The sequence below is a fragment of the Salvelinus sp. IW2-2015 genome, linkage group LG11 (genome assembly GCF_002910315.2).
Source record: "Salvelinus sp. IW2-2015 linkage group LG11, ASM291031v2, whole genome shotgun sequence".
In the NCBI taxonomy this organism is placed as follows: domain Eukaryota; kingdom Metazoa; phylum Chordata; class Actinopteri; order Salmoniformes; family Salmonidae; genus Salvelinus; species Salvelinus sp. IW2-2015.
Genome location: NC_036851.1, coordinates 17,961,919 through 17,985,853, shown reverse-complemented (window position 1 = coordinate 17,985,853; position 23,935 = coordinate 17,961,919). Strand labels below are relative to the sequence as shown.

General features: G+C 45.2%; 1 long non-coding RNA gene across 1 annotated transcript in view; it reads right to left on the bottom strand.

The window, feature by feature from the left end:
• LOC139028366 (uncharacterized) overlaps positions 1-23,935 on the bottom strand; it is a 474,307-nt gene that overhangs the window by 231,919 nt on the left and 218,453 nt on the right. The gene's annotated exons all lie outside the window — the stretch shown is intronic.

The following is a 23,935-nucleotide window of genomic DNA, read 5'->3' as shown; positions in this document are numbered from 1 at the left end:
AATAGAAGCGCACAAGCAATTTACCGATTCGGCTCGAGTATGGGAAAAATGTTGCAAATTGGATAAAATTGGTCTGCATTTCCCTGCTGATGGAAAATTCCAATCAAATAAAGAACTCAGAGATGCTTTTGTGGTATGGCATAATGACATCAATGAGAAATCGCAAGCTCAATATACAAGTGTTTTGATGTCGGCGTTTTATCAACAGAAAAGTTTAACTGATGAAGCTCAAATTAAAGATATGCAGGATCATTTTGTCCAGGTGACTGGCAAGTATGCGGCAATTAATACAAAATTAGGAATAGCAGACGGGAGGGCTCATAAATTGGATGAACAGAACCAGGACCTTGCGAGGGTTCTGGAAAATAACCAAAATCAAGTCCAACAACTTATGGCTACCCTCCAGCAGTATTCAAACACATGTGGGCGGGTATATGCTTTTGCCACTTTCCCACCGTTCGCCCCGGGATATCATGTATCCCAGGCTAAACAGGTCATTTATCCGCTATATCCCTCTCTTATAGGGATGTATCACCAGTCCAGACATAGTAGTCCCAGACTGGATCATAGATCCCAGGGACCCAGGAAACCATAGAGAGATGTGCCTGGCTTGTACTCATGCAGTTGCGAGGACTTATTATCTCGGGAAGATATTCCAAGAGGGAGAGATCCCCATACTGCCAGATGGCAAAATGATAACACGACTCCAAATTCAACACCAACACCTTAATAACATAGCATAATAAAACAAGTGCCTGATCCGGTTAATTTATCCATTTCCTAAACAGGGCCAAATTTTTTGATTCCACGCTGGTGATTATGATCATGTTGTCCGTTCCCTATTGTCAAAAGCAAGGTTGGCACAATTAGTCTGAAAGTTTCGTACTCCCACCTGGTCATCTGCTTGTGAGACATGTGACCCAGCAACCTCGCAGAAACAAATTCAACTATTTGTGACAGCTAGTGGAAATATTTTGTTCCGCCCTGACCTTAGCAAAATCATAGTCAAAATGAGGGGGTATGTGAGTACGTTGATAGGATGGAAGATGCGTTGCGCATTAATCTGGCACTAGCAGATAATTTTAATGAAGATGCAGGAATTTGTACCGCCGCTTTGATGGCAGTGTTGAAATCCACCGTCAAAACTGCTATTGCATGGTGGTGGACTAACACATGGGCAGAGATAGTTCAGGCCGCATTGAGAGTGGAATCTAATTCTGCTCACTTTGCAGTGTGTGTAGTAGCTGCTAAACATATGCCAGGCACCGGTAATGAGTTCAAGAGTAAGAACATTTTATCAAGCAGAGATACATTCGGCAGCGTAAAGCCACCGAATCTCGTTACTAATGCGCCGCATTTGGCCATTCTGCGCAGGCTCATTCCGGGGTAAGTGCGGTTGTGCAGACATTTTCTTCACTGACTAGTGAGCAACAGCAAGTACTCCTGAAAGCGTCCGGAGTTGAGAGTAACACATGGGTATTTAGCCTCTGTGAGGTCGCCAAATTCTTAAAATCTACGACAGAATATAATTACATTCAGTGGAGTAACAGGGACAGAATCTAAACCAATGCAAATACTACCCATGCTGTTACAATGGATCCAGTAACAATACCGGGATCATTCTTTATGGTAGCTGGGGTAGCACCAATTTTGTGTTTGGATAATCTTTGTTAAATAGCTTTATAGAATTGACAAAAGGGAAATTAGAGGAGTTAATACTGTGAGTAATTGTTTGTAGAGTTAAAGAAACAATTGTAATTGTAGAGTTTAAAAAAGGAATTCTGTCAAGAGCCAGCGTTGGGGTTACCAAACCTAAAATTACCGTTGAAAATGTTGTTCATGAGTAAGGACATTGTAGTGTGGTGGTTACACAAAATCATGGGGAAAGAGAGGAATGCCGCCGTGTAGTATAGGAGGGTAGTATAGGCGACAGAAATGGTTTTGAATAACACTGCTTCGATTACAATGTGCCAAAAAGGAGATCTGTCTCGATTTATTTTATCTTAATCTTAAAATAGTAGACATTCATTTAGTGTGTAGCAAATGGTGAATATCCAACGGTGATTGGTAATAGAATATACAGTAAACGTTGGGATGGATTAACACAATTAAAGAGTGGTGTGTGTGTGTGTGTGTGGGGGTGGTGGTGTGGGGGTCAGTGGTCTCCCTGTGAACAGAAGTTATTATGTTTGTTTTGTCTGTAATTAAAACCTTTTTCTTGCTGATTAAGATTTAGCATAGTGAAAACGAATGAAATTGTTATTTTCTCTTTTATGAGATTGGGTTGTCCCAATCTCTCCCTTTGAAAATGTTTCCCGAGGCCGTTGCCTTGGGAGAGCATTTAGTGAAATTCTGCAGTTCTATTAAGTATAAAGGTACCCAGACCCAACCGTAAAGGGAGCTCCCAATTAAGTAAGGCCTGGCCATTTGTTTGTTTTTGCCCTACGTTTTACCGCACACACACACACACCCAACCTACCTGCTATGAATATTTGTTAGTGGTGTTAATACCGTGTCTGATTTATTATGGCGGGTCTTTTTATTTGGTTTTAGTGGGTTCTTCATGTGTTAGAAAGAATGCATCTTAACCTTTTCACACGTGAGTTCAAACTATCTCTAATGGTCGCCCCAGCGTGAGATGTTTCATACACGTGATGTCAGAATGCATACTTATTAATTCACATAGAAGTAGTCAATTTCAGCGTTGCGGACAATTTATGTTTGAGGCTTTACTGAGCCGGATAAACTTCTCTCTTCCAGGAGAACCCACCTTCACTCATCAAGTATGCATATACTTGCGCAGTCTTGCAAGAATTTGAATATTTTCTTGCTGGTGCTCGGTTTTCCTTCCTTGTTGTTTTCCTTACACATAATAACTTTGGACCTGTGTGCGTTCCTGTCAAAGTAACTTCCTTATTGTCTGTATATTATGTTGTCGTTTCTACTGTAGGCGCATACAGTATGCATGTAAAGTTGAAGTCAGAAGTTTACATACACCTTAGCCAAATACATTTAAACTCGGTTTTTCACAATTCCTGACATTTAATCCTAGTAAAAATTCCCTGTCTTAGGTCAGTTAGGATCACCACTTTATTTTAAGAATTTGAAATGTCAGAATAATAGTAGAGAGAATTATTTATTTCAGCTTTTATTTCTTTCATCACATTCCCAGTGGGTCAGAAGTTTACATACACTCAATTAGTATTTGGTAGCATTGCCTTTAAATTGTTAAACTTGGGCCAAGCATTTCGGGTAGCCCACAATAAGTTGTGTGAATTTTGGCCCATTCATCCAGACAGAGCTGGTGTAATCTGAATCAGGTTTGTAGGCCTCCTTGCTCGCACACGCTTTTTCAGTTCTGCCCACACATTTTCTATAGGATTGAGGTCAGGGTTGTGACGGCCACTCCAATACCTTGACTTTGTTGTCCTTAAAGTCATTTTGCCACAACTTTGGAAGTATGTTTGGGGTCATTGTCCATTTGGAAGACCCATTTGCGAGCAAGCTTTAACTTCCTGACTGATGTCTTGAAATGTTGCTTCAATACATCAACATAATTTTCCTACCTCATGATGCCATCTATTTTGTGAAGTGCACCAGTCCCTCCTGCAGCAAAGCACTCCCACAACATGATGCTGCCACCCCTGTGCTTCACGGTTGGGATGGTGTTCTTCGGCTTGCAAGCCTCCCCCTTTTTCCTCCAAACATAACAATGGTCATTATGGCCAAACAGTTCTATTTCTGTTTCATCAGACCCAAGGACATTTCTACAAAAAGTACAGTCTTTGTCCCCATGTGCAGTTGCAAACTGTAGTCTGTCTATTTTATGGCGGTTTTGGAGCAGTGGCTTCTTCCTTGCTAAGCAGCCTTTCAGGTTATGTCGATATAGGACTCGTTTTACTGTGGATATAGAAACTTTTGTACCTGTTTCCTCCAGCATCTTCACAGGGTCCTTTGCTGTTGCTCTGGGATTGATTTGCACTTTTCGCACCAAAGTACGTTCAGCTCTCTGAGCGGTATGACGGCTGCATGGTCCCATGGTCTTTATACTTGTATACTATTGTTTGTACAGATGAATGTGGTACCTTCAGGCGCTTGGAAATTGCTCCCAAGGATGAACCAGACTTGTGGAGGTCTAATTAAAAATCTGAGGTCTTGGCTGATTTATTTAGATTTTCCCATGATGTCCAGCAAAGAATCACTGAGTTTGAAGGTAGGCCTTGAAATACATCCACAGGTACACTTGACTCAAGTGATTAGCCTATCAGAAGCTTCTAAAGCCTTTGTAATAGAGTGAGTTATAAGTGAAATAATCTGTCTGTAAACAATTCTTGGAAAAATATTTGTGTCATGCACAAAGTAGATGTCCTAACCGACTTGCCAAAACTATAGTTTGTTAACAACAAATTTGTGGAGTGGTTTTAAAATGAGTTTTAATGACTCCATCCTAAGTGAATGTAAACTTCAGGGTTTAACTGTGTATGTATGTGTGGAGCATAATGTATTTACAGTTTTATTCACATTTTCAATTACTGGTGACAAATAATGCATTCCGATTATTGCATATATTGTAATGAACACCTATGATGTGTGTAAAATACTTTTTTGAATGTTGTACTGATTATAATGAGCTAAGCTATTTGCCAGCTATGTGTGGTGCCATGTTTGTTAACATTTTGCACTGTTCTGTGAAGGGAGTAGTACAGTGCGTTGTACGAGATCTTCAGTTTCTTGGCAATTTCTCACAGGGAATAGCCTTCATTTCTCAGACAAGAATAGACTGACGAGTTTCAGAAGAAAGGTCTTTGTTTCTGGCCATTTTGAGCTTGTAATCGAACCCACAAATGCTGATTCTCCAGATACTCAACTAGTCTAAAGAAGGCCAGTTTTATTGCTTCTTTAATCAGAACAGTTTTCAGCTGTGCTAACTTAATTGAAAAGGGGTTTTCTAATGATCAATTATCCTTATAAATGATAAACTTGGATTAGCTAACACAACATGCCATTGGAACACAGGAGTGATGGTTGCTGATAATGGGCCTCTGTACCCCTATGCAGATATTCCCTAAAATATCTGCCGTTTCCAGATACAATAGTAATTTACAACATTGGCAATGTCAACACTGTATTTCTGATCAATTTTATGTTATTTTAATGGACAAAAAATGTGCTTTTCTTTCAAAAACAAGGGCAGTTATAAGTGACCCCAAACTTTTGAACGGTAGTGTAAATACTTGTAAATATGAAGAAGTGTATTGCTGTTGTTGTTTTGTTTTTGTCTTACTTCATTACAAATCTCAACAGATTGGGTCTGCTGTATGGTCGGGATGGCTCCCTAAGTGTTAGTCCTCTTACTCCCTGACCCTGTAACTCTGCGGTGAGGTTACCAATATGATAGCGTGGTATAAGCCAATCTGAAAAAAAAGTCAACAGTGTGTTGTTATTCTCTTTGTCATTTGTCTTAATTTGTATTAAGGATATTGGGAATGCAATTATTTGTCATACAGTGAATAGTTTGTCTAGATTTCCTGAATCAGAAATGCCCTAAACAGTTGTTCTGTTCTGTCCTCTCTCGAGGTTATGGCGAAGGTGACCACAGACGGTATGGAAGGAATAATTCAACTGAGAACAGTGTGAGCCTCACCCCCTCTAACCGGCTGAAGTAAAGGTGACAATGGCACTCACTATGGCCCTGTCCTTCACCACTTCTACCTGAGACCTGAGTCCATGCCAGAAACTGGTGTACAGCATCCAGTCGAAGCTATCAAATGCCTTTTCTCTCAGGAGTGCGGCATGCGTCCTGAGACTGTCCATGTGGAGTGAGCATGGAGAGAGATCACATTCAAACTTCTCTCATGCTGCTGGTGCACTGGTCAAAAAATGGACAAGACAGAATGGACGGTAGAGGATGCTGGTGAGAGATTAGTTTGCTTGGGAAAATCTGATTATTCCCCAGATATTGAAATCGGGACATTATCAAGGGCTCTCCACTTTGACATGCATGAGTTACATGTGTGCCATTGGGAGGATGAACTGTAAAGCTATCTGAAGAAGAAAATAAAGAAACACCAGAAGTATGAGTGCCAGGAGGGAGGGGGGTGGTCAGCCATGCCTGTAATTGGGTTATCAGGTTGATTGTGGGGGTATGCACACTGCGAAATGCATAGTAATTTACACTAAAAATGCATTGAGTGTAACGTAGACGCAGGGAGTCAGAAAACAAGTGCAGTTAGTGAGTTTAATGACAAAGAACATTGAACGATACAAAATAAAAAACGTGTCTAAACATTGAAACATAAACAATATTGCCTGGTGGGTGATAACAACGGATTGCTATATAAAGGGGAAGTAATTAGTGAGGTGATGAAGTACAGGTGTACCTAATGAGGCGCATTTGTGCATAATGAAGGTTGCCAGGTTTGTATAAGGATAGGTTGCCATGACCGGTGGTTAGTAGATCGATGTAGGGCACCGGAGAAGGGGAGCGGGAGTGGACGTGACATTGAGATACCGATCTGTCATAAACATGCCACTCGCAAAAGTGACATTGAGATACCGATCTGTCATAAACATGCCACTCGCAAAAGTGTAAGACGGGAATAAACGGGGGCCGTGATGAGAAGAGTTTATGCTAGAAATATAAGATGAATATAATGTGTGTCAATGTTTGTAGTACATACTACATATGTATTTCCCGTATGTAAATGTACATTCTGGCAGTGTCGGTGTGTGCTAAGTTGAATGTCTTAAATTCGAGTGATAGACTCAATGTGAAGTACTAGGGACAGTCATTCTAAATTTGGGTTGGATAATTTATCAATAGTTCTAATTATGATTCGGAAAGGCGAGAAGGAGAGACAGTGGTGCCCTTAAACTGTGAGGAGAGCACAAAGTGAGGGGAGGGGGCACTGCTCATCCTGCAGGTCATTTCTGAAATTAATTAAATAAGTCTAGGGAAGGTTCCTCCCAGGGAAACATTACCTTTGTCTTCTGAGAGAGAGGTTATCAGAAAACCCACGAGATTATAGCTTGGGCTAACCGTATTTTGGACATTGATAGTAGGGGCTTTGTGGTCCTTGCCTCAATCTCATTCTCATCAAGGGTGGTGTGAAATGATTAAACATGTATTCTCTCTCTTCCCTGTTAAAGTCGATATGTTTTCTAGGTGGCGTGGAACATGATAATTTGTTCCAGATGAGGGACTGTTGGAAACGGAATAATTTACTTGAGCAAGTTTTAGTATGTTTATAACTATAGAAGTGGTCTAGCAGTAGTAATGAATGTGTTATGGGTTAGATGGTATGATTTATGTGGAATGTATGAGTGGCCTGGAGGCAAAGTACAAAGGGGGCATGTCTTTGAAACTAGTGGACTGGGACAGGCTGCAAGAATGTGCACTTCCTAATCTCAATGCTTCTCCTGAATGATAAGAAGTCCGGGAGATGTGTGGAGGAGAACAAAGGTTCTGGACTTGGGCTGGGACAATAAAACCACCTGCCTAGCCACAGAGATTTATTGTACATCCAAGGCTCAGGAGGGGGAAGGGCTATGACTGCACATAGCACGCAAATAGAGGGCGAAATGAGGGTGATATGGCGTGGGAACACCTTTCGTAAACAAAAGCTGAAGAACATACGCACATCCGGGTACTTTCCGCAGGTGCTGGAGTTGTAGGCAAACAGAAAGGAAAACAGAAAGGAAAACGCCGCACAATGCTGTTCATGCTCCCAGGTGGTATTTATTTACAATGTTTTGACCCTTAGGTCTTCATCAGGCATCCATATCCCAAGTGGGGGTGGAAGGTCCTATATATATATATAGGGGCAGTACTCAGTGACATAACTTCCTGAAACAGGAGGTAAAAATGTATAAAATAGTTTCACAATATTAACATTCAATGTATAAAAATATATGATCATACACAGAGAATGTGATCAATATTTATAGTAATATACATACACATACAATTAGGATAAAAAAAACAGTTTAAAATTATTGCAACTATTAAAACTGTTTCAAGTCAAACTCCTCTTTAAGGCCAAGAGGAGACATAGGGAAAACCTGTAGAAGCCTTAAACAGCTTGTAAAATTCCAGAAAATGATTCTGATAGGCTAATTGACATCATTTTAGTTGTAACGGCTTTCTTCTGTGGACGAAGGAGAGGACCAAAGCGCAGCGTGGTTAGTGTTCATCATGTTTCCCCACTTGGGAAATTGATACCTGATGAAGACCTCAAGGTTGAAACATTGTAAATAAATATCACCTGGGAGCATGAGCAGCAGTGTGCTGCATTTTCTTTTCTGTTTTCCAACACCTTTTGTAAAACCTGCTGCCGGGACTCCAGGGTAAAAGCATAACTAGGTGTTTTTAGAGCCTTTCATTTTTGTGGACACCAGCAAAACAGTATCCCCAAGGTATAGAGTCAGGCTAAGGGAGGTGGGAATTGTTAAGTTATCAAACTTCGGTTTTTGCCATATATGATTATAAATAGCTTAACACATTACTAATACTTCTCATATGTTGTGTATTATTTTGCTTTTCAAGTCTTTTGCTATCACTCTCTTAGGAACCCGAAGGAGGATGAGAAAGTCAAAAGCTCCAGCTGAAATGTCATTATCAGTTGTACAACAGGAGGGGTAATGGCAGATAGGGAGGGAGTAAGAGGGTGCATAGTGTGGTTCTAAGTTTGAGGCCAGGGCTACATAGTCAGGGGCTATCAGTCTTGGAGGTGTACACATACAAATCAACTGAGAATATTAATCATGTTTTCTCTTCTGTTCATTTATAAGGAATTTCAAAGTTTATATAATGTATATAACAGTATGGAGTTACTATTCAAAAAGTTGGACTATTGGATTCTAGCTTGAAATATATTGTATGTTACCATACTAGAATTTATTGATTGTTATATAAGGAATGTATATGATCGGGTCAATGAAGGGTGGATAGGGGCTGGGTATATGGAAAGTTGCTAAGTGCAGAAAGTTCTTATTCTGTTCCATGTTTCTAAGAAAGGAGGCAAAGGTCAATAGTTAGTCTCTGATAAGGCATGCCAGCTGCAGAACTAGGGAGGAGCGAGGAATGCATCTCGGGGTCAAGTCAACAGAAGAAGTGAGAAGTAACCTCTGGCAGGGGGGGGGGGGGGGGGGGCAGAGGCCCACCACAACGACCCTCCTGCTACAGTCCTGTCTTACACATACACTTCCATGCCAACGAAGGTTCTAGTATCAGGCCGGGCTATGACTACACCAGTGAGAGGAACCAATTAAGTTCCTGCCTAGCAACAGAGATGTATTGGCGTCTCTGATGTGTAAGGAGTTGACCCCACCTATTAGAAGTTTATAAATATATGTTCTTATGTAATCAAACCTATGGCGGTCATGAAATTTTGTCAGCCGGTGATTGTCAAGCAAATAGCTGCCGGTCTCACAGTAATTGACCGTTAATTAACATAAACACATGTAGCATCTCCTGTCTTCAAAGCATAGCCTACAAGCCACTGATGCATGCCTTTGGAACATCTAATTAAAAAAAAAAGCTGTATATAAAAAATTTATATATAAAATATAGGCCTATGGCTATGCTGCATGAGGTGCATTAAGCTGGGCATCATCACAAGTGATAATAGATAATTCACAAGTGATAGACTAATATTGTCACCCATCACACTGTTCTTGATTTAATGTTGCTTTACATATACTAAATAATATAACTGTGAAATTTGCTTTGATTTAGAATGGACCATTTATCATGCACCTGTCTCGAAACAGGGGCAGCGGGAAAAAAATACATGTCATTGTCACGTTCCTGACCTTATTTCCTTTGTTTTGTCTTTGTTTAGTTGGTCAGGACGTGAGCTGGGTGGGCATTCTATGTTATGTGTTTCTATGTTGGGTTCATGTTCAATTAGCCTGATATGGTCTCAATCAGGGCAGGTGTTTTACGTTTCCTCTGATTGAGAACCATATTAAGGTAGGCTTTCTCACTGTTTGTTTGTGGGTGATTGTTCCTGTGTCAGTGTTTGTGCCACACGGGACTGTTTCGTTCGTTCGTGTTTTCCTTCCTGTTCGTGCGTTCTTTCCTGTTCGTGCGTTCTTTCCTGTTCGTGCGTTCTTTCCTGTTCGTGCGTTCTTGTTATATGTTCTCAAGTTCAGGTCTGTTAACTTCGTTTATTGTTTTGTAGTTTATCAAGTGTTTGTTCGTGTTCGTCTTTCACAAATAAATATCATTATGTATTCAACCCACGCTGCATATTGGTCCGATCCTTGCTCCTCCTCAGACGAGGAGGAAGACGAGCGTTACAGTCATCTATGCATTTAAATAACAAATGGAGGATGTTTTTCTTGTGGTTCATTTTCATGCCAGCCAAGTAGGCTATACTGCTGTTTTAAAGAGAAGCAATGTGCTTAATATTAGGCAGGATGAGAAATAAATATAGTAAGCCTAGCCTTTAGAAAGCTGATGGGATCCTCCTCTTTTTAATAGAGGGCATTACTCTGTTTTCTCACACAATTGCAAAGCCTATAGAAATGTTGCCCTACATGAGATCATGGGCTCTCATGAAGTGTTTGATTAGATTTTTGATTACATGTGCATTAATGTCAGAGTGATTGGAGGGACAATAGAATGCGAGGTACCAGGTTTGGTAGGCTAATAATGACCATCAGTAGCATCAGAGTTTGGAGAAGCCTAATTACCGTGACTAAACGGTCACATGGAATTCTACTGCCATCACGACTCGTAACCGCCGGTGTGGCGGTAATACGGTCACCGTAACAGCCCTAATCATACCTTGTCTTTGCAGCTGTATGACCCAGGGGGTGAAAAAACTTGGTTTGAGCTTTTTCTAGTCGTCCGTTTGAGTTTTTACTCCATTTGTTCAGTGACAAAGATTGAAAATATTAACCGAGATGGTGCCGAGATGGAGAGAAAATGTGATGAAAACACTGATTCCCAGAGGGTATCATGAAGACAGATGCATCATGTTACACATGTCCAGTTGTTGCTCCAGATGCATTAAAATGGAAACAAAAGCATATGTATAAGACTATTGTCCATTCTAAGCACCATGTTAAGGGAATAGAGGGGACAGGACTAATTTGATCCTGAGCAGCATGAGTACCTGTCAGGTTTCATGTGGAGCTGAGCAGCCTGGTCGCCTGCAGCACAGAGTTAAAGGTGACCGATGAACAGGTGACAGGTGTAACTGGCTCTGGTTCCCAGCATGTCCCAGACACAGAGGCACAGTGTTGCTGTCTGAGGAGCTGACAAGGTTGTCAGGGTTCGTCTCAGCTTCACAAACCTGGGAACACATTCTACCACAACATCATTACTCTGCTAAGGAAGACGGATCGCTTTACAGCCTCTATATTCCAAAAGGTCTACATTGTACGGGTGTTGAACGTTCCTATTTGCTTCAAGAGATGAGCACTCTCTTGGTCAAACACACAGCCAGCCAAGACCAATGGGATGAGATCTGCGTCTTTGCAGATCTCATCCTCTGAGCCTCTAGAGACGCCATCCAAGGCACTATGAGCCTTGTGGTGGTTGGGGAGAGAGCCCATATGGCTCAACTTGTCCAGCCTCTCGGACAAGGGAAATAGCAGATTTCCTCGACTCTCATTTCGTGCCGAAGAATCTGTTTGGGCCTTCTGTCGCCACCATGCGACAGAAGTGCGAACTTTGCAAGAAGGACGGTGAAGCCTTCAACTTCTTTTTGCCCCGGAGGACTGGGAAACAAGGCAACCCAGTCTCCCCTTCCACATATTTGTGATCATTGTTGAGTGGTCCTTGCAGCGTACCATCGCAAACATGTGATTGGAACGGTAGCAACGGAACGTCTACATATGATGCAACAAATACATCTAAATAGCGCTGTTGTCTTTTAAAGCATCTAAACAATGTTTCGTACTGGTGGAAAATATAGGTCTTCACAACTGTATTCCTCAATTTCACCTCTTATTGTGTTACGAGCGTTGTCAGGGAATGACCGGACCAAGGTGCAGCGTGATGAGCAAAACAAGAAACAACAAAAACGAACGTGAAGCTTACTAGGGCTATACAAAACGTGAAGCTTACTAGGGCTATACAGGCCACTAACAAAGACAACTACCCGCAAAATACAAAAGGAAAAAAGGCTGCCTAAGTATGATTCCCAATCAGAGACAACGATAGACAGCTGTCCCTGATTGAGAACCATACGCAGCCAAAACATAGAAATACAAAACATAAAATGCCCACCCCACATCACACCCTGACCTAACCAAATAGAGAAATAAAACTCCGATTTTACACACTGAACTCTATTCTGCAAAAGTTAGGTTGGTGAACCAGGCGAGGGCAGTCATTTGAGAACCAAGGCTATTGAGCTCTGCCAATTAGATACGGTGATTGACAGAGTGCGAAACCTTGGCCAGGTCGATGAAGATGGCTGCACAGTACTTCTTTATATCGATGGCGCGTTGATGATATCGTTAATGGACCTTGAGCTTGGACTGAGGGTGCCCCGTGACCAGCTCGGGAAACCGATTGCACAGCGGAGAAGGTACGTGGGGTTTTCGAAAATGGTGCAGTAAGCTGTTTAATAACTTGCTTTCAAAGACTTTAGGAAAGCAGGCAGATGGATATAGGTCTGTAACAGTGTGGGCGTCTAGGTGTCACCCCTTTGAAGAGGGGAGACCATGGCCGACTGGTTGCCAACCTTTAGGAATCAAGACGATACGAAAGAGAGGTTGAACAGACTAGTAAGTAGGGGTTGCAAAACAATTGACGGACTTAATTTTAGAAAGAGAGGTCCAGATTGTCTAGCCCAGCTGATTTGTATGGCGTCCAGGTTTTGCAGCTCTTTCAGAACATCTGCATTGGATTTGGTGAAGGGAAGCGGGGAAGGCCGGGCAAGTAGCTGCAATGGTCGGAGCTGTTGGCAGCCGTAGAAGAAATGCTTATTGAAATTTTGGATCACATGGATTTATCGGTGGTGACCGTGTCGCCCTAGCCTCAGGGGCAGCTGTGAGGAAGTTGCTCTTGTTCTCCATGGACTTTACATTGTCCCAAACTTTTTGGGAGTTAGAGCTTTACCAGGATGCAAATTTCTGTTTGAAAAAGCTGCCTTTGCTTTCCTGACTGACGTGTGGTATTGGGTTCCTGACTTCCTGAACAGTTGCATATCGCGGGGACTATGCGATGCTATTGCAGTTCCGCCACAGGATGTTTTTGTGCTGGTCAAGGGCAGTCTGGTCTGAGTGAACCAAGGCTATATTTTTCTTAGTTCTACATTTTTGAAAGGGGACATGCTTATTTAAGACAATTCCCATATGGTGTTCAGGGCACAGCAGGAGCTGAGGGGGTCTATAACAGCGGCAAACAGTGAGAGACTTATTTTGGAGCGATTCATTTTGAAAATTAGGAAGCCACGAAACTTTTTGGGCAAGACCTGGAAAGTATGACAGAACTTGCAAGCGTATCTCTGCAGTAGATTGTAACTCCTCCCCCTTTGGCAGTCTATCTTGACGAAAATGTTGTAGTGTATTGGAAATCTCAGAATTTTTGTGGTCTTCCTAAGGCCAGGATTCAGACACGGCAAGAACATGGGGGTGGCGGAGTGATGCTAAAGCAGTGAGTTAAAACAAACCTAGGAGAGGCGTCTCTGATGTATAACATGCTGAAACCACAGGCTATCGATGACAGAGTCAAACAAATGAGAGTGCCTGGGGACACGCAGGGGCCTGGGTTAGCTTCACATCACCCAGGTAACCAGAGGAGGATAGGATGAGGTTATGGCAAAAGGCTAGCCAAAACTGGTCGTTCTGGGCGTTGGGGACAGCGGAATAAAGGAGCAGATTTCTGGGCGTGGTAGAATAGATCAGGCATAATTGGCGACAGGTTATGGTGAGGTTCGGCTACAGTGGAGGTAGCCCAGCCCTGAGTGATGATAAGAAGGTTGCCATCTCTGACATTGCTGTTATACTGGTGAGGTCACCGCATGTGTGGGGAGGTGGGACAAAGGAGTATCGTATGGATGTTACAGTGGGACTAGGGGTTCCGCAGAAACTAAAACAATGATTAAATTATCCTAAACAACATATACAAGGCATATTGACATTTGAGAGAGCATAAGGCGAGGCCATAAGCAACCACAGGGTTGATTGGGAGAGCTAGCTAAGTTCAAACAACGGGTAAGACAACAGCTAATCAGCTAAGTCAACAACAACAGTGTAAAATGCGATGAAATGGCAGAGAGGGTCGGTTAACTACACACAGGGGCCTGAGTTCGGGGCTAGGCGACAGATAAACAAAGAACAAAGTGGAAACCGTGACTAATGAACAGTCCAGCAGGCTTACAGCTATTTAGCCAAGTGATCTATAGGGTCCAGGTGTACAGCAATAGATGAAATAGGGAAGCAAGGCTAGGTAGTCATTACTATGCTAGCACGTGGAGAACACGGCGTTAAAGTTACAGCGCTGGGGAAATAGAAGTGTACGCTCCGTTGCATCGGCAAAGGCCGTTGAAGGCACGCTGATGGAAATACGTCTGCGGACCGTCATGGTGGTACCGGCGGGGCGCGGTGTCACGAGGACCGACCAGATGGCGAAAGAGTATTGTAAGTTGTGGGAATTTCGTGTTGCTAGCCGGGAGATGGCCTGGCTCAGGGCTAGCTTGGGGGCTGGGTCACTCAGTTTGGAGATAGCTAGCTGTGAGGATCAATGGTTGGCAGGAATCTGGCGTCTGTAGTGGAGGAAAAACTGTCGAGGCTGGCAGGTTCTGATCCAGGCTAAAAAAAATGGCTGGTCCTGAGCCAGAGGGTAAGGCCGCTAGCAGTGGCTAACAATGACTAAATGGCTAGTAACTTAGCTAAATTAGCTGGCTACCTTCGGATGAAAGTTTTGGCTATAGGTCAAAAAAAGAATGCGGCTCCGTGTCACATTGAGTGAGTTGGTTACCGGAAGGTATATGTAATTGTTTAAAATGGAAAAAAAAGATGAAAAATAAATTGGAATTTAACAAAAAAATAAGAAAAATACAAAAGAAACGAGAGGACACAAACCACGTCTGCACTGCTATCCATCTTGAAGAATAGTATATACACCCCACTTGCATTTTTCCATATTGTTGCCTCACCAACCTGGTGGAAAAAATGTTGTTTTGGGGGGGTGTGTTAGTCATTTGATTTACACAACATGCGACCACTTTGAAGATGCAAAATATTTCGTTCTGTGAAACAAACAAAACAGACGAAATAACTGAAAAACTTGAGTGTGCCATAACTATTCACCCCCCACACCCCCTCGCCCCTCAAGTCAATACTTTGTAGAGCAACCCTTTCTGCAGCATAAGCTCACGTTTCGTCGTGTATGTCTTATAAGCTTGGCACATCTAACCACTGTGATTTTGCCCATTCTTCAAGGCAAAAAACCCTCCAGCTCCTTCAAGTTGGAATGGGTTCTGCTGGGTTGTTCAGCAAATTCTCATAAGGCTATACCACAGATTCTCAATTGATTGAGGTCTTTTGGCTTTGACTAGGCCATTCCAAGAACCATTTAAATGTTCCCTTAAACACTCGAGTTTGATTTAGCAGTATGCTTAGGTTCATTGTCCTGCTGGAAGGTGAACTCCGTCCCAGTCTCAAATCTCTGGAAGACTGAACCGGTTTCCCTCAAGGAATTTCCTGTATTTAGTGCCATCAGTCATTCAATTCTGACCAGATTCCCTGCTTGAAAAAACATCCTGGTGTTCTCTGGGTGATGAGGTCTGGGTTGCGCAAGACATAGCATTTTCCTGATGGCTAAAAAATCTCAATTTTAGTTCTCATCTGACCAGAGTACCTTCTTCCATATGTTTTCTTTAAGCAATGGCTTTTTTTTCTGGCCACCCTCCGTAAAGTCCAGCCATGGGAGTTACAGCTTAAAAGTGGTATATGGAAACAGATACTCAATCTCGCTGTGGAGCTTTGCAGCTCCGTTAAGGGTTATCTTTGTCTCTTTGTTGCCTCTCTGATTAATGTCCCTCCCTGTACCTGTCTGTTTTGGTGGGCAGCCCACTCTTGGTAGGTTGTTGTGGGTGCCATATTCTTTCAATTTTTTAATAATGATTTAATGGTGCTCCGTGGGATGTTCAAGATTCAGATATTTTTTATAAACCCGAACCCTGAGCTGTACTTCTCCACAAACTTTGTCCCTGAACGTTTTGGAATCTCCTTGGTCTTCATGGTGCCGCTGTGCTTGGTGTGCGCTGCTAGTGGTGTTAGCAGACTTTGAGGCCTTCAGAACAGGTGTATATATACTGACAGTCATGTGACAGATCATGACACTTACATTGCACACAGGACTTTATTTAACTAATATGGATTCTGAAGGTAATTGGTGCACCAGATCTTATTTAAGGGCTATCATAGCAAAGGGGTGAATACATATCGCACGCCACCACTTTTTCCGTGTTTTTTTTTATGTCCATTACATGAAATCCAAATAAAATCCAATTTAACCGTTGAGGACAGAGGCGCTGTTTTCACTTGGGGGAAATCGTGCCCCAATTTAAAACGCCTCGTACTCAATTCTGCCGTCTACAATATGCACTTACTTATTACTATATAAGGATAAGAAAAAACTCTCGGTAGGTTTCCTTAAAACCGTTTGTATTTATCTGTGAGTAAATCAAGATAGTACTTCTTTTGCAGCAACTCTGATTCGAGTGAGAGACTGAAAATGCTGCACGATGTCTCTCTGTTCCAGGCCCTATACCAAATGGCTATGATACGATAGTTAGTATACCTAACAGCACGTCACCTGTCGCACCTACCGATGTCAATAGAGCAGTGTCTGTCAGCCCTGGCCTTAGATAGTCCTTTGTTTCTTAATTATTTTGGTTAGGTCAGGGTGTGAACATGAGGGAATGTCATGTGGGTTTTTATAGTTGTCATAGCGGTCGGTCCTGTAAGAGTTATAGGAGTTTTACTATAGTGTTAAGTGTTTATGGTTATGTTGTAGTAGATCATACTATAGTGTCTTATAGTCGGAGTGTAGGTATTAGGAAAGTCTGATATGGTGCCATTGAATTAGGTCTCAAATAGAGAACGAAATCTGATTGTTTAGGTCCTCTGGATTAGGGAGCCATATTAAGGCAACCTATAGGCGTTTAGCTGGTTGTTTGGTGTGTGTGTGTGTGGTATGGGGAATTGTCTATGTGAACGTAAGTAGTTTGTGTGTGCACTTGCGTTTGTAGCTTCACCGGTCGTTTAGTCTGTTATATGTTGTGATAGTTTTTATAAGCATGTGAAATCCGAATTATCGCACTTGCATTTCTTCGGCGCTGAATCAAAAAAGAAGCATGGCTTATTTTTCCACATGCTGCGTTTTGGTCCGTCTCCTCCTCCACACGATTCGTCGAACACGTTTAATCTCCCCCACAACCATCAGACGCGACCAAGCCAGCTGATCAATCAAGGCATGTCAGTGGCTGGCAAGCCCGAACAGGCTTGACCCCAAAGATTTCTTGGGGGGAGGGCAGCACGGGAGGTGGGCTGGTCAAGGTGGAGAGAATTGAGCCAGGTTCCCCGGGCCTTACCAAATCAAGGCAGCAGTGTGGCTAGAACTGAAATCGCGTTAATGAGGATCGGAGAGAATGTAGAGGAGTAATTGGACAAGATTGGAGGAAAAGGTGAAAGGATGTAGTACAAGATTCATGAGACATTTTGAGCGAGTTGTTGGTGTTATTGGAGAAAAAAGAGCCAGCGAGAAGAGGAGATGTTGATATGGGGGAAGCAATACAACCGAGGTAAGTGTTAGGCTGCAAACCCTCCTGTGCGTGGCTCCTGACGACCCTGTACGCCACGTTCCTTCTTCCCGCACTCTCCTGAGAGTGCGTGCCCTCAGCCTGGTCCACGCACGTACGTACCCGCACCTAAGGCCTATCCATCAGAAGTCCACGCCTGCCCACCCCCTACACGGCCAGCTACCAGCTTGTTGTTCCGCCTCCGTCATTCCAATGCGCCTCCAAGCTTTACTAGCCTGTGCTGATTCCCAGAAGGCCTGTGTCCCAGTGTGGCTCCCCAGCTTGCCTGCAGTTTTACCAGCCCACCATAGACCCTTGATCTCACAACCGACACAGCGAGACTACCTATAGACTGTAACCATACTTGCAATAAAGCCCCACTACACCTACCCTGAAGGCTGTACAAAACCCGCAGCAGGTTACCCACAGTTCTCCGGCACACCACGCCACTAGTGCACTTCAATGGAGCGAATCATCCTAAGGTGTCGCGAGCATATTAAGCCCTGTTACTCGTCTCGCCCCGCACTAGCCTGAGGTGCGTTCCTAGCCCGTGCCTCCAGTTCCGGCCCACGCACCGGCCTACAGTGCGCCTCATCCCGGCCAGAGCCCACTCCGCTCCCTGCCCAGTTCCAATCTGGAGCCACTCCGTCTCCGCCAAGCGGCGGCCTAGGAACTGCCCAGTACTTGAGCGCAAGCGGCCGGCTGAACTGCCCGTCTGCCCAATGGCGCCTGAACTGCCGCGTTGGCTGCCAATCGCCGTCTGAACTGTCGGTCTGCCAGGCCGCACTGAACCGCGCCCGTCGTAATTAGGGCCGTCGCCGTTCTGCTCTGTACCAACAGAGCCGCGCCACAGTACTACGGCCTGTCTAGACTCTGAAGGCACCTTATCACGTACAGGCTTCGCGACAGTCAAAGGCAGTACACCGCCAGGCAGCACGCAGAAGCGACAGAGGACACCCCGGGACTCTCGGTCAGCCCGAGCCATGCCAGAACTCAGCGAGCCCGACAGCAGCGCCGTCAGGCGAGCCCAGTGAACCAGCCTAAAGAGGCCGTGCAGCGACCCGAGGCAGTGACCCACCGACTAGAGCACGTCGAGGCAGCATGACCGACGGCGATAACCGATCAGCGCACAGCCATGACCAGCGCGAGGCGGTCCCGAACTGCGGCAGCACACTCGGACCTGCACTGACCCGCTGCCAACCAGAAGGGATCTAGCCAGAGCCGCCACCCGAGACGGAACGCGAGCTCGCCAGACACCAGAAGAGGATATTCGCTCAGGATGCCAGCCCCACCCCAACCAGACAGGGGGGACTCCCAAGCCGATCCAACCAGACAGGGATGGCCTCTGCCAGGAGGCCGCCAACCTAGCCATGAGCGTCCAGGAGCCGCCAGCCAGCCATGAGCGTCCAGAGCCGCCAGCCAGCCATGAGCCATAGCCACGTCACGCCATTGTGCTGCGTTCGCTCATCGCTGACGATTGGTTACTCTTCTGTCGCTGTAGCCGGAGCGGTCTGCTGATCGACGCGACGGTCAAGTGGCCATCCGTACCCTGGCAGCCCTATGATCGTCAGCCGAGCTCCATCAGCAGCCCCGATGCTGGTGGCAGCCTGCCAGATTCGTCACAGATGGTCGCAATGCCAGCCAGCATGAGCAGCCAGATCCTGGAGGCCCCAGCCATGAAGCAGCCAGATCCGTCAGCGCCAGCCCATGAGCGCCGCAGATCCACGTCAGCCAGCCATGAGCACCAACTCCTGCAGCCAGCCATAGCCGATCCAGCCAGGATTCCGCCAGAGCCGTCCACCCAGGATGCCGCCAGAGCTGTCATCGCCAGGATCCTCCCTCAGTCCGGAGCTGCCGTCCCTCAGTCCGGAGCTGCCCCTTAGCTGGTGCTGCCCCTTATCCTGGTGCTGCCCCTTATCCTGCGTGCTGCCCCTTATCCTGGTGTGCTGCTTCCTAATTATCTGTTGCCCCCTGGTGAGTCCTGCCTAGATGTCTGGCCCTTAGTCGGTGCTGCCCCTTAGTCCGGTGCTGCCCTTAGTCGGGCTGCCCCTTAGCCGTGCTGCCCCTTAGGTTGCGGGGCTCCCCTAATCCAGTGGGGTTAATTGGAGGGTGGCCATTGGAAGAGGCTACGAAAGCGGTATGACTATGGTGGGTGGGGACCACGACCAGTGCCGGAGCCAGCCGCGTGGACGGACGCCCACCCAGACCTCCCCTAGACTTTGGTGCTGGTGCGCCCGGAGTTCGCACCTTGAAGGGGGGTTATGTCACGCCCTGGCCTAGTATAGTTGGGTTTCTTAATTATTTTGGTTAGGTCAGGGTGTGACATGGGAATGTATGTGGTTTTTGTAGTGTCTAGGGTGGTGTAAGGTTTATGGGGTTTATTAGAGTAGTTGGGTTTATGTTTAGTATAGTAGGTCTAGCTGTGTCATGTTTTGATGTTAGGTATCTAGAAAGTCTTATGGTTGCCTGAATTGGGTCTCAATTAGAGACAGCTGGTTATTGTTGTCTCTGATGAGCCATAATTAAGGCAACCATTAGGCGTTTAGCTGGTTGTGGGATTTCATATGGTTGGAACGTAAGTAGTTTGTGTGTGCACTTGCGTTTGTAGCTCACGGTCGTTTGTTTTTTTGTATGTTGTATTAAGTGATCGTTTCATGTTCATCTTCGTCGTGTATAATAAAAGAAGATGGCTTATTTTCACCATGCTGCGTTTGTCCGTCTCTCCTCCACACGTCGTGACACAGTGAGAGAAAAAATGGATGTTATTCTGGGCTGAGGTGGAATAAAAGCTCTTGCATGACGTGTCACCCATTTTCCTGTTTGTCTGGAAAGCGCGAGAAGGAGCCTGGGATTGCCTTTGGAAAGCTGTCGTTAGTAAACCACTAATATCTCCGCTTGGATTTATTTGATAATGTGACAATATCATCGTTAAAGTATATTTTTTTCAAAATATGTTTATTAGATTTATTGAAATTTTTTCGGGCGTGAGGCGTTTGATTGACGTTTTGTGTGCCTTTGTTCAGGAAGGAGAGCTTCGCCGCTACTTTGCTAGCTTTCCTGCTAATTACTGGAGAAGAGGACGCTCAAACTAAACAACGATTGTCACGAAAAAGGACCCCTTGTACAACATTCTGAGCAGCGCCATCAAAGAGTGGACCATTATGGATGCTATTCATATATCTGTCGAAACATGTGTACATTAGGTAGCGCCCAATTTTGGGCACGCTCTGCTATACATAAGCTGGATGTCGTAATGGAAGTTATTTTAAATTCTAACACGGCGATTGCATTAAGAACTGGGTATCTATCATTTCTATACAACATGTATTTTTAGTCATGTTATGGAATAGTCTATTGGTCAGAATAGGTGAGTTTTAGAAAAAATATTCCGCACATTCTGGGAAAAAAAATGCTACTTAGCCACAATGTATACCACTGATTTCCAGCTCTAAATATGCACATTTTCGAACAAAAACATAAGTGATGTATAAACCTGATGTTTATAGGACTGCATCTGATGAAGGTTTCTGGAAAGTTAGTGGAAAATTATATCTTTTGCTGGGTTTATTCGCTATCGCTAACGTGCTAGTTGCTGATCGCTAACGTGCCTTGATGAATTGAATGCGGTAGTGTGGGTAGCATTGTTAGTAAGCTAATATAATGGCTAATGTGTGTTTCGCTGTTAAAACACTTATAAAAAATCTGAAGTATTGGCTGGTTCACAACGATGTTTGTCTTTGAATTGCTGTTACACCATCGATTTTCAGAAATGTTTTATGACGAGTATTAGTATTACGTTGTCTCTATTAATACTCTGGCTGCTTCGGGCTATTTTTGACGGTAGCTGTGGGATGGTAGCTGCAATGTAAACGATTTATGACCTCAATATGCACATTTTTGGAACAAACATAGATTTATGTGTTAACATGTTATATAGGACTTCTCTGATGAAGGTTGTTCTTGGTTAGTTGGTTGGATCTTGGTTAGTTATGTGGTTTTGTGCATGCTACTGTGCTGTGAAAATGTCTTGTCCTTTTTGTATTTGGGGAGGCTAACATAAATATACCGTGGTGTTTCGCTGTGAAAACAGTTTAAAAATCGACATGTTGGGCTGGATTTCACAAGATGTGTATCTTTTTGCTGTATTGGACTTGTTAATGTGTGAAACGTTAAATATTTCTAAAAATTATTTTTTTGAATTTCGCGCTCTGCCTTTTCAGTGAATGGGAGGAGTTCCGCTAGCGGAACCCGGAGCCAGACAGGTTAAATACAGGTTGTAAATCCAACATATTGGAAAACGCAAGGGGTTGATATGTTGGCAAGAAAACTGTATGTTGATTTTTGTCAGGCAAACCTGTTATTTAGACTGATACATGCCGTTGGCTGTGATGTGTTCCGTGTATGCTTGATTGATGAAGTCACATAGATATTTGTAAAATATGTTCACACCCTGACCTTAGAGACGTTTTATTTCCTATTTTGGTAGGTCAGGGTGTGATGTGGGGGGGCATTCTTATGTTTTGTATTTCTAGTGTTTTGCCGGCGTATGGTTCTCAATCAGGACAGCTGTTCTATCGTTGGCTCTGATTGGGAATCATACTTAGGCAGCCTTTCTTTTTTTATTTTGGGGTAGTTTGTCTTTGTTAGTGCCTGTATAGCCCTAGTAAGCTTCACGTTCATTTTTGTTGTTTCTTGTTTGTTGGCATATTTAAAAGAAAAGAAATATACGCTCACCACGCTGGCACCTTTGGTCCGGGTAATTCCCTGTACGACGCTGTGACAGAACTACCCACACAAACGGTAACCAAGCGGCGTGCCGGAGGAGCAGCGTTTTCTGGAAAATGGACTGGGAGGAGATCTTGGAAGGCAAGGGGACCCTGGCAAAGACTGGCGAGTATCGCGTCCAACGGAGGAGATAGAGGCAGCGAAAGCAGCGCGGCGTCGTACGAGGAGTTGGCACAGTGGAGCAGGTCGGAGGCAGCCCCAAAACATTTTTTGGGGTGGGCACACGAGGAGATTGGCTGAGTCAGGTGGGGAGACCTGAGCCAACTCCCCGTGTTACGGGAGCGTGGTACTGGTTCAGGCAACCGTGTATGCGTTGAAGCGCAACTTTGTCTCCAGTGCGCACTCTAGCCCCGGTGCACTATATTCGCTCCCGCATCGGCCGGGGCTAGAGTGGGCATCCAGCCAGGACGGATTGGTGCCGGTTCAGCTCTTCTTGCCTTCAGTACGTCTCTATTACACGGGATATCCTGCGCCGGCTCTGCGCACTGTGTGTCCGGTGCGCCGGCACAGCCCAGTGCGTCCTGTGCTAGCGCCCCACATTTGCCGGGCGAAAGTAACCGTCCAGCCAGGACGGGTTGTGACACCTCTAGGCTTAGACTTCCAGTGCGCCTCCACAGCCCAGTGAACCGGTGCCTGCTTCACGCACCAGGCTTCCAGTGAATCTCCCCAGTCGGTGAGACCTGTTCCGGCCCCACGCATCAAGCCTCCAGGCGCCTACGCACACCAGAGCTTCCAGCGACAGTTCCCAGTCCAGAGCTCCGGCGACAGTTCCCAGTCCAGAGCTTCGGCGACGGTCCTCAGTGCCGGAGCCTCCAGCGACGGTCCCCAGTCCGGACCCTCCAGCGACGGTCTCCAGTACGGAGCCTGCAGCGACGGTCTCCAGTCCGGAGCCTGCAGCGACGGTCTCCAATCCGGAGCCTGCAGTGACGGTCCCCAGTCCGGAGCTGCAGAGACGGTCTCCAGTCCGGAGGCCTGCATGAGACGGTCTCCAGTCCGGAGCCGCAGAGACGATCTCCAGTCCGGAGCCTGCAGAGACGATCTCCAGTCCGAGCCTCCAGCGACGACACCCAGTTCGGGGCCTGCGGCGAGGGTCCCCAGTCTGGGGCCTGCAACGAGGGTACCCAGTCCGGGGCCTGCGGCGTGGGTCCCCAGTCCAGGGCCTGCAGAGAAGGTCCCCAGTCCGGGGTCGGAGACAAGGGTCCCCGCACCAGAGGCGCCACCAAAGTGGGGTGAGCCAGAGGTGGAGCGGGGTCGCGTCCCGCACCGAGCCGCACCGAAGTAGATGCCACCCGGACCCTCCCCTATAGGTTCAGGTTTGCGGCCGGGAGTCCGCACCTTTGGGGGGGGGGGGTACTGTTCCGCCCTGACCTTAGAAGAGACGT